The sequence below is a fragment of the Bos indicus x Bos taurus genome, chromosome 5 (assembly GCF_003369695.1).
Source record: "Bos indicus x Bos taurus breed Angus x Brahman F1 hybrid chromosome 5, Bos_hybrid_MaternalHap_v2.0, whole genome shotgun sequence".
NCBI classification, from domain to species: domain Eukaryota; kingdom Metazoa; phylum Chordata; class Mammalia; order Artiodactyla; family Bovidae; genus Bos; species Bos indicus x Bos taurus.
The window spans coordinates 57,538,692-57,550,077 of record NC_040080.1 but is presented as its reverse complement, the minus strand read 5'-3'; positions in this window follow the sequence as shown (position 1 = coordinate 57,550,077).

The following is an 11,386-nucleotide window of genomic DNA, read 5'->3' as shown; positions in this document are numbered from 1 at the left end:
CAATAGCAATTAAGCAACCTCAAAACTTAGCAGCTTAAAACAACTGTAGTTTCTATGTGTTCAAAATCAGGAACGTGGCTGTATGGTTCTGGCTCCAAATCTCATGACTTTTGTAGTTAAATGTAATCTAAAGGTTCAGCTGAGATAAAATGTGCTTCCAGGCTCATGGGGTAGTTCACAGGCCTCAGTTCCTTACAGGCTGTGACTAGAGACATCATAGGTTACCTGAGTGCCCTCATGATGTTGCAACCAGATTCTCCCAGAATAATCCAAGAAAGTGTACCTATGATTAAAGCCACAACATTTATACAACCTAATCTTGGGAATAATACCATCATTTTTGTCATATTCTATTGCTTTTACAGGCCAAATGGGGAAAGGACTACACAAGAGTAAATACACAGGTGAGATGATTCAGGCTCATCTTGGAGTTTGGCTACTACAGCTATCTTAATCTAAGGGGTTATATAGATATTTAATTTGGCCATTCCTTAGCATTTGAAAACAATGTAAAATATTGCTTTGGAATATATAGGGACATTTCTTTGGAGTCTAGTTTGATCTGTTCATCATTCCAAAAAATGTATGTCAAATTAAATATGAATGAGTAGCAGTGAGAACTCCAGAGAGAGGTAGTTATCCTGCATAGGTAAATTTAACAGACTTGATTGCTTACTAAAATATGGGCAGAGAGATGATAAAAAAAAATTACCTGCAGGTTTTTTATTTGGCTGGCCTAGTAGAAGGTATCGGAGAAGGCAGTGGCACCCCACTCCAGTACTCTTGCCTGGAAAATCCCATGGATGGAGGAGCCTGGTAGGCTGCAGTCCATGGGGTCGCTAAGAGTCGGATACGACTGAGCGACTTCACTTTCACTCACTTTCATGCATTGGAGAAGGAAATGGCAACCCACTCCAGTGTTCTTGCCTGGAGAATCCCAGGGATGGGGGAGCTTGGTGGGCTGCCGTCTATGGGGTCGCACAGAGTCGGACACGACTGAAGCAACTTAGCAGCAGCAGTAGAAGGTAGGGCCAGTCATTGAAAGAATTCTAAAAGAAGACTAAATATACAGGAAAGAAGATAGACTTGAGTTTGACTACAGTGACTATTTCTGTGAGAAATTGTAGCAACAGTATTTGACCCATAGTAAGCACTCAAATACTGTGTGAATAGATCCAAATGGATATACATTGGCAGTTAGGTAACTAACTGAATCTTAGGAGAAATGAGAGATAGTTGAAAATCCTTAGCAAATAGATACTTCTGAATGATGGGAATGTATTAATGTAAGATTATATACAGATTTGGAAGTGAGAAAGAGCTAAGGATGAGTATCAATATTGAAGGGATGGTAAGTAAGGAAGACCAAGAGAATGCAGTGTCATTGAACAGAGTGTTTTAGGAAGAGTGGTCAACAGTTACGCTAAGTAAAATGTGGGCACAGAAATGATACCTACTAAATTTACAGTCAGATGACTGGTGAGAATAATTTCAGTGTTAAGGCAGGGGCAGACATGCAGACAGCTCTAACAAAGAGACTAGAGCAGTAGCTTGAGAGCTGGCAGTATGTCAAGGAAGGCCTTTTATTTCTAAAAATGGGAGACCATGCAGCCATACATAGATCAAGACGCCGTATTACCAGTTCCCTAGAGATCCTCGTTTCTCTGCTAGTTTCTAGCCCTCTACCTAGAGTAACCACTGTGCTGACAATGCCATGGATTTTTTTTGTTGCTTTATTAATAAAACCATATATTTTCTCCTTTGAGTGGCTTTACTTCGTGTTTGTAAAATTAATCCATGTAACTATATGTAGTGACAGACTGATGAGTATCACTGCTGTAGTTCATTGTGTGGATGTAGCATAACATCCACTTAACTTTTAATGGGCATTTGGGTATAGTTTGAAGGTTGGGCTCTTAGCAAAAATGCTGCTATAAACATTTCTGTACAGTGTCCTCTGGGTGTGTATGTGTGTATATATGTCTTAACAGGGTTTGCTTATGTATCAGGAGGCCATCTTTCATGAAGTTCTGTTCTGTATTCTAGCCCTTTGTCAGTGTGTCAGATTCTAATCAGGGGGCAAAAATGATATCAATTGAACAGAAATAAAAGAACTACTGACCATGCAGTTAGGTAACTGAAAGAGTAACAAGAATTTTGAAGTATTATGGAAAGAGCAGCTGCAGTAACTATTAAAACCTAAGGTCAAGACAACAGAGAAAAGGTTGGAATATTAAAACTTAGAAGTTTGGGCCAGGTTCCCTTGGGACTGAAACTCAGATCTCTGAAGAGGAGAGGCTGACAGCTGAAGGGAGAAGAGAGTCCACACTGGATTCAGCAGCTGATATAAGAAACTGCAGCACCACAAAGAAGAGGCACACTGAGTTGAGAAAGAAACTGCAAGAAGACAGTCCGCAGGAAAGACAAGTCTTTCTCTAGCCTTTCAGTCTCTAGCAACTGCTATAAGCAGAGCCTAACAGGAAACCAGTCTACAAAGTAGAAATGTGGTTGCAGAGTATGGAAGAGATTTCTTTCAGAGCCCAGAGATAAGAATTGATAAAAGGCAGCTAACCACAACTAACTCAAGAAAATAATAGTACTATATCTGTTAAGATGAATATCTAATTATAAACTTCACACAAATAAAACTCCATGATAGAATTCACTAATGAATTCTAGGGAAAAGATTAACCTTGACCCCTAATTTACACTATGCAGAAGAATTCATTTGAGATGAATTATTGACCTAAATGTAAAAGCTAGATCAAGCTTCTAAATAGAAACCACAAGAATATCTTCTTGACCTTTGAATTGGCAAGCATTTCTTTTTAAAGACACCAAAAGCACTAACAAATTGGTAAGGTGGATTACATACTAAGAAGTTTGAATCAAAAGACACTTAGTAAACAGGTAAAGACTGGCAAGAAATATTCCCAATACATGTATCTGACAAAGGACTTAATCAGAATGTTTTGAAAAGTGCAAACTCAAGAAAAAGACAACTCAAAAAACTAACAAAAACCTGAAAATCTCATCACAAAAGGAAATACCCAAATAAGCATTTGAAAATGAAATAGCTAATGGAGCAGCCAGAAACTGCCAACAGAATTACACTGGAATACTATTTGGTGATATCTACTAATGGGGCTTCCCTGGTAGCTCAGCTGGTAAAGAGTCTGCCTGAAATGCAGGAGACCTGGTTCGATTCCTGGGTCAGGAAGATCCCTTGGAGAAGGGACAGGCTGCCCACTCCAGCATTCTTGGGCTTCCCTGGTGGCTCAGGTGGTAAAGAATCTGCCTGAAATGCAAGAGACCTGGTTCAATTCCTGGGTCAGGAAGATCCCTTGGAGAAGGGACAGGCTGCCCACTCCAGCATTCTTGGGCTTTCCCTGGTGGCTCAGGTGGTAAAGAATCCACCTGCAGTGCGGGAGACATGGGTTTGGAAGATAGCCAGGAGGGGGCACAGCAATCCACTCCAGTATTCTTGCCTAGAGGATCCACATGGACAGGAGAGCCTGGCAGGCTCCATGGGGTCACAAAGAGTCTGACTCGACTGAGCGACAGCACAGCAGCTAATGATCAACATGCCCATCCTGTGACCAGGGTAAGACAGAGCCTTTGAAAGTCTCTGTAAAGGAACAACATGGACCTGTAGGTCCAAGAGTCTGTCACTCCTCAGTAAAGAACAACTGACTGAAAACCCAACTGACAATCCCATAAACAGAAAACCATTTCTGAGTTTTTCAAGGAAAGAAAATAGAAAATATTTTAATCCTCTTTAAAAATGAATAAAGAGGAAGGAACACAGACCCACTAATGCTCTTGACAGTGATGCTTCCCCATGTTTTGTTTTTTTTTTTTAATTTTTAATATATACCTCCATCTTTGTGATTTTCATTTGTTCTCTTGATTTTATAAGCATCTTTTTGGCTCAAAATATCGCATAAATAATTTATTTTGCTGCACAGATGTTAATAGGTAAGGTAGGTAATTCACCTGTAGGTAATTCACCTACAGATGAGTGTTGGACACACTTTCGTTTCTGTTGGACAAATAGAAAAATGTAACAGCTGAGTCTTATGGTAAGTGTATGTTAAAACTATGAACATTGCCCCACTGTCTTCAGTTCAGTTCAGTCACTCAGTCGTGTCGACTCTTTGCGACCCCATGAATCACAGCACGCCAGGCCTCCCTGTCCATCACCAACTCCTGGAGTTCACCCAGACTCAGGTCCATCAAGTCAGTGATGCCATCCAGCCATCTCATCCTCTGTCGTCCCCTTCTCCTCCTGCCCCCAATCCCTCCCAGCATCAGAGTCTTTTCCAATGAGTCAACTCTTCCCATGAGGTGGCCAAAGTATTAGAGTTTCAGCTTTAGCATCATTCCTTCCAAAGAAATCCCAGGGCTGATCTCCTTCAGAATGGACTGGTTGGATCTCCCTGCATTCCAAGGGACTCTCAAGAGTCTTTTCCAACACCACAGTTCAAAAGCATCAATTCTTCAGTGCTCACCCTTCTTCACAGTCCAACTCTCACATCCATACATGACCACTGGAAAAACCATAGCCTTGACTATACGAACCTTTGTTGGCAAAGTAATGTCTCTGCTTTTGAATATGCATGACTAACATTTCACAGCCCTTAAAGTACTGCCATTAGTATTGTCAGTCTGTCTTGGCTTGTTGACTAGAAATACAAAAAACAGTCTAAAAGTTGTGACCTATGTTTTATTTGGCAGACTTTCTGAGGACTTAAGCCCAGAAGACAGCCTCCTAGATAGCTCTAAGGGACTGCTCTGAAGACGTAAGGGAGGAGCCAGGCTTCATAGGAGTTTTTGCAACAAAAACTGGGGAGACAGAACATCAAAAGACTCAGTTCAGTTCAGTCGCTCATTCATATCTGACTCTTTGCGACCCCATGGACTGCAGCACTCCAGGCTTCCCTGGCCATCACCAACTCCCAAAGTCTACCCAAACCTATGTCCATCGAGTCAGTGATGTCATCCAACCATCTCATCCTCTGTCATCCCCTTCTGCCCTCAATCTTCCCCAGCATCAGGTTATTTTCCAGTGAGTCAGCTCTTCACATCAGGTGGCCAAAGTATTGGAGTTTCAGCTTCAACATCAGTCCTTCCAATGAACACCCAGGACTGATCTTTACAATGGACTGGTTGGGTCCCTTGGGACTCTCAAGAGTCTTCTCCAACACCACAGTTCAAAAGCATCAATTCGGCGCTCAGCTTTCTTTATAGTCCAACTCTCACATCCATACACGACTACTGGAAAAACCAAAGCTTTGACTAGATGGACCTTTGTTGGTAAAGTAATGTCTCTGCTTTTTTCACAGTAGTCTTTTGATCCTACCAACCTGAAAGATGAACTCCCCAGGTCAGTAGGATCAAAAGACTACTGTTAATTAAAGAAAATCTGACATCTCAAGTTAGAATTTAGTGTTTTTCCATGTAGTAGAAGATGCAAATGACTAACACTTCAGTAACTCAAGTCTGTCCAAATTTTTGTGACCCCGTGGACTGCAGCACGCCAGGCTTCCCTGTCCATAACCAACTCACAGAGCTTGCTCAAACTCATATCCATCGAGTCAGTGATGCCATTCAACTATCTCATCCTCCGTCATCCCCTTCTCCTTCTGCCTTCAGTCCCCCTCCCCATCATCAGGTTCTTTTCCAGTGAGTCAGTTCTTCCCATCAAGTGGCCAAAGGATTGGAGTTTCAGCTTCAGCATCAGTCCTTCCAATGAATATTCAGGACTGGTTTCCTTTAGGATTGACTGGTTGGCTCTCCTTGCAGTCCAAGGGACTCTCAAGAGTCCACCAACACCACAGTTCAAAAGCATCAGTTCTTCAGTGCTCAGCTTTATGGTCCAACTCACATCCATACATGACTACAGGAAAAACCACAGCTGTGACTAGACAGACCTTTGTTGTCAAATGAGTATAGGCTTATTGAAATCATTCCTTTGGAATGCACCTTTAACTATCCAGGGCCAGTATCCTCCTGTTCTTTCCCATCCTGAATCCCCTTAGGGTGCACTGTTAGGGGTGGCTGTAGTGGCTAACAGAGCAACCTGTTTGTCTCCATCTTGAGGTCCCTCAGGGCTCACAGTGAGGGCAGCCATACTGGCTGACAGCTTGATTACAAATCCTTTGCTGAAATGGTAGACAGCATTCTTTGTCCACAGGCATAATAGGTTTGTAGCAATGTCTAGCTGCGGATTTAATTTCTATTACTCTGGTGATTATGTTGGGCATCTTTTATGTTCTGATTGGGCATTTGTACACTGTCTTTTATGAACTGTTTATTTCAATTTTTTGCCCATTTGGGGGGTTGTCTTCTGAGTTGAAACAATTCTTTATATATTCTGGGTGCATCCCTATTCACCTATTACATTACTTCTTTATTAGTCAAGAATATCTGATATTTTCACTCAGGTGACTTCTAATATCACAATATTGGACAAACAGTTTCTGTTTTGTGTAGAGGTCCCTTCTTTACCATTTTACATTATTATATCTTGAGTTTGGCAGCTCTGAATTGAAGCTCTGTATTAAAACTTACAGATGAACTCAGAATTTCCCAATTATTCTTACTATAAACTATGTAAATTTTATAGTAAATTTTTAGAGCAAACAAATGTAACTATTTTTATACTGCGGTCAACTATGGTAGTGAGTTCTAAATCCAGCTATGACATGTACAGTGAGAATCGCCCAAAATAACACATTTTGCAATGTAATTGAAAAATTCACTTTACTGTCTGAGCCACCAGAAAAGCCCCATCCCCCCCCCCCCCAAATCCATAATAAGTATTGGTAGGCAGATTTTCCTTAGACTGTTTACTTCAGGACTTTATAAATAATGCCTAGTCTTATGGCCACAAGCTATCTCAGAAATAAATCCCACCCTGGAGAAGGAAATGGCAAGAATTTTCCATTATTCTTGCCTGGAAAATGTCATGGACAGAGGAGTCTAGTGGGCTACAGTCCATGGGGTCACAAGAGTGACAGGACTGACCACACACATATACTTGCTTGGCAGGAAAAAGTGTCTGATATGTCATTTCTTCTGTAACGATTATGTTCTCTTTCAGGCCAAGACTATGTCTGTTCTATTATCTAGATTTGTTTCACAGATTAATGAGTTAATATACAAATAATATCTTGAACTGTACCCGAAGTAAGTGTTCAGTAAATGGTAAATATCCCAGAATCTAAACAATTGTACCAAAAGGGGGCACTAGATGTCGCTGTGAAACTCACTGTAATAATTCCTACAATCAGAGTTTTACCAGGTACTCTCACTTTCCTGGAGAAGGCAATGGCACCCCACTCCAGTACTCTTGCCTGGAAAATCCCATGGACGGAGGAGCCTGGTAGGCTGCAGTCCATGGGATCGCTAAGAGCTGGACACGACTGAGCGACTTCACTTTCACTTTCCACTTTCATGCATTGGAGAAGGAAATGGCAACCCACTCCAGTGTTCTTGCCTGGAGAATCCCAGGGACGGGGGAGCCTGGTGGGCTGCCGTCTTTGGGGTTGCACAGAGTCGGACACGACTGAAGTGACTTAGCAGCTCACTTTCCTAAATGTTGAGTTGATATTATTGTATAATGGATGGAAAATACAATTAGGTTTTAGTCCTTTTGTTCATATCACTACACAAAAATGAGCATGAAGGTAGACTAATAGAAAATTAGTAAATAGGAAATAAGTGGCCTTAATTTGACCTTATTATTTCCAATACAGCTTGACTATCAAGGTTTAGGATAATCAGTTTAGGATAATTTACTTTGTATTTACAGTACAACTCAACAGGAACACTTTATGTTACCAACTTGCACATAGTAAAATCTGAAATATCCAGAAACATTCCAGTAATAATTTTGTTTCCTTTTTGTAAAATTAAAGATTTGAAAGAGTCTACACAAATGGTTCAAACTATTTTTTATATATTTAAACTTTTAAATATATCAAAACTTTTCATTGTAAAATGAAAAGTTTCCCTCTTGCCCCTCACCTCCAGCTCTTCAGTTCTCCACGTCACAGGCAACCAATGTTAAGTTTTGTGTGTATATCTTTTCAGAGATGTTACATAGACACAAGAAGACATTACCCCCTTTTACACAGATGGTACTATGTTCTTTATATGCTTTTTCATTTAACAGTATTTTGCAAATCTTTATACATCAATAAAAAGGTTCCGGTTTTGTCTATCTACCTATCTATCCATCCACAGGTACAAAGTATTCCATGTGTGTCTGCACCATGATTTATTTTTTAATCATACTGGTATATTTAGTGCATTGTTTCCACGTTATTGTCTTGTAAATAATGCCCCAGTGAATCATTTTGTATGTGCATTTTTTTGCATGTGTTAAAAAGTGAGAGAAAAATTCCCAGTAGTGAGGTGACTGAAACAAAGGGTACATGCGTTTGTGATTTTTGATAGATGGACATTGTCAGGACAATATGTCTTGATAGCTAAGGGAGTCTCGCTCTCTTGCTCTTCTCTACACCCCCTTTTGTCCTCTGTGTGTGTGTGTAATAAGCAAAGACATATGTAACCAGGTACCATGTCAAGTTCTTTAATTTTACACAGGGCTGGAGCCAGCTGTATATTTTTAGTTTGTGGTGGTTTTATTCTTGTTTTTCCCCTTATTATCTACTATTTGTCCCTCCTTTTGGCTGTCAATTGATTTCTATATAACAGTTTCCTGCCTACCCCTTGATTTTCATATTCTGATATTTCAGTGCCTTAAAAAGCAGATTGACACATTTATTAGGTTTCTGTCAAGAAAAAATCACACCACATTTACTATGATTTCTCAAACCAGAGACTGAATTAGAATTCTTCTTCAAATTTGTAATCTGAGTTATTCAGCTTATTTATATGTATCTCCACAATAAGACAGCTCTATATTTTAACTTTATTTTTTGAAATAACTACATACTTTAACAAAAGCTGAAGATAACTGAATTTATATATGCAACAAATCAATCACATGGGCCTTTAAATGTTCTGACTACAGTATTTTAGAGTTTGTACTTATCAGTATATTAGACTGCTTTCTCTTTTTTTAAGATTTTTCTTTTTTGATGTGGACCATTTGTAAAGTCTTTATTGAATTTGTTATATTTCTTCTGTTTTATGTTTTGTTTTTTTTGGCTACAAGGCATGTGGGATTGATCTTAGCTCCCTTACCAGGAACCGAACCCACACCCTCTGCATTGGAAGCAAAATCTTAACCAGTGGACCACCAGGGAAGTCCCTATTTACAATGCTTTCAAACAGAGCTTCTATAATTGCTGTTTAGCAAAGTAACAGGCAAATTTGACCTTGGAGTACAGAATGAAGCAGGGCAAAGGCTAATAGAGTTCTGCCAAGAGAACCCACCAGTCATAGCAACACCCTCTTCCAACAACACAAGAGAAGACTCTACACATGGACATCACCAGATGGTCGACACTGAAATCAGACTGATTATATTCTTTGCAGCCAAAGATGGAGAAGCTCTATACAGTCAGTGAAAACAAGACCAGGAACTGACTGTGGCTCAGATCATGAACCCCTTATTGCCAAATTCAGACTTAAATTGAAGACAGTGGAGAAAACCACTAGACAATTCAGGTACGACCTAAATCAAATCCCTTATGACTATACAGTGGAAATGAGAAATAGATTTAAGGAACTAGATTTGACAGAGTGCCTGATGAACTATGGATGGAGGTATGTGACATTGTACAGGAGACACGAACCAAGACCATCCCCAAGAAAAAAAAATGCAAAAAAGCAAAATGGCTGTCTGAAAAGGCCTTACAAATAGCTGTGGAAAGTAGGTAAGTGAAAAGCAAAGGAGAAAAAGAAAGATATACCCATTCGAATGCAGAGTTCCAAAGAATAGCAAGGAGAGATAAGAAAGCCTTCCTCAGTGATCAGTGCAAAGAAATCGAGTACAACAATAGAGATCTCCTCAAGAAAATTAGAGATACCAAGGAAACATTTCATGCAACAATGGGCTCAATAAAGGACAGAAATGGTAGGGACCTAACAGAAGCAGAAGATAGAAGAGGTGGCAAGAATACACAGAAGAACTGTACAGAAAAGATCTTCACGACCCAGATAACCACAATGGTGTGATCACTCACCTAGAGCCAGACATCCTGGAATGTGACGTCAAGTGGGCCTTAGGAAGCATCATTACGAACAAAGCCAGTGGAGGTGATGGAATTCCGGTTGAGCTATTTCATATCCTGAAAGATGATGCTGTAAAAGTGCTGTGCTCAGTATGCCAGCAAATTTGGAAAACTCAGCAGTGGCCAAAGGACTGGAAAAGGTCAGTTTTCATTCCAATGCCAAAGAATGCTCAAACTACTGCACAATTGCACTCATCTCACATGCTAGTAAAGTGATGCTCAAAATTCTCCAAGCCAGGCTTCAGCATATGTGAACCATGAACTTCCATATGTTCAAGCTGGTTTTAGAAAAGGCAGAGGAACCAGAGATCAAATTGCCGACATCTGCTGGATCATCAAAAAAACAAGAGAATTCCATAAAAACATCTACTTCTGTTTTATTGACTATGCCAAAGCCTTTGTGTGGATCACAATAAACTGGAAAGTTCTGAAAGAGATGGGAATACCAGACCACCTGACCTGCCTCTTGAGAAACTTGTATGCAGGTCAGGAAGCAACAGTTAGAATTGGACAAGGAACAACAGACTGGTTGCAAATAGGAAAAGCAGTACGTCAAGGCTGTATATTGTCACCCTGCTTATTTAACTTCTATGCAGAGTACATCATGAGAAACGCTGGGCTGGAAGAAGCACAAGCTGGAATCAAGATTACTGGGAGAAATATCAATCACCTCAGATATGCAGATGACACCACCCTTATGGCAGAAAGTGAAGAGGAACTAAAGACCCTCTTGATGAAAGTGAAAGTGGAGAGTGAAAAAGTTGGCTTAAAGCTCAACATTCAGAAAACGAAGATCATGGCATCTGGTCCCATCACTTCATGGCAAATAGATGGGGAAACAGTGGAAACAATGGCTGACTTTATTTTTCTGGGCTCCAAAATCACTGCAGATGGTGATTGCAGCCATGAAATTAAAAGACACTTACTCCTTGGAAGGAAAGTTATGACCAACCTAGACAGCATATTCAAAAGCAGAGACATTACTTTGCCAACAAAGGTCCATCTAGTCAAGGCTATGGTTTTTCCAGTGGTCATGTATGGACATGAGAGTTGGACTGTGAAGAAAGCTGAGCACCAAAGAATTGATGCTTTTGAATTGTGGTGTTGGAGAAGACTCTTGAGAGTCCCTTGGACTGCAAGAAGATCCAACCAGTCCATCCTAAAGAAGATCAGTCCTG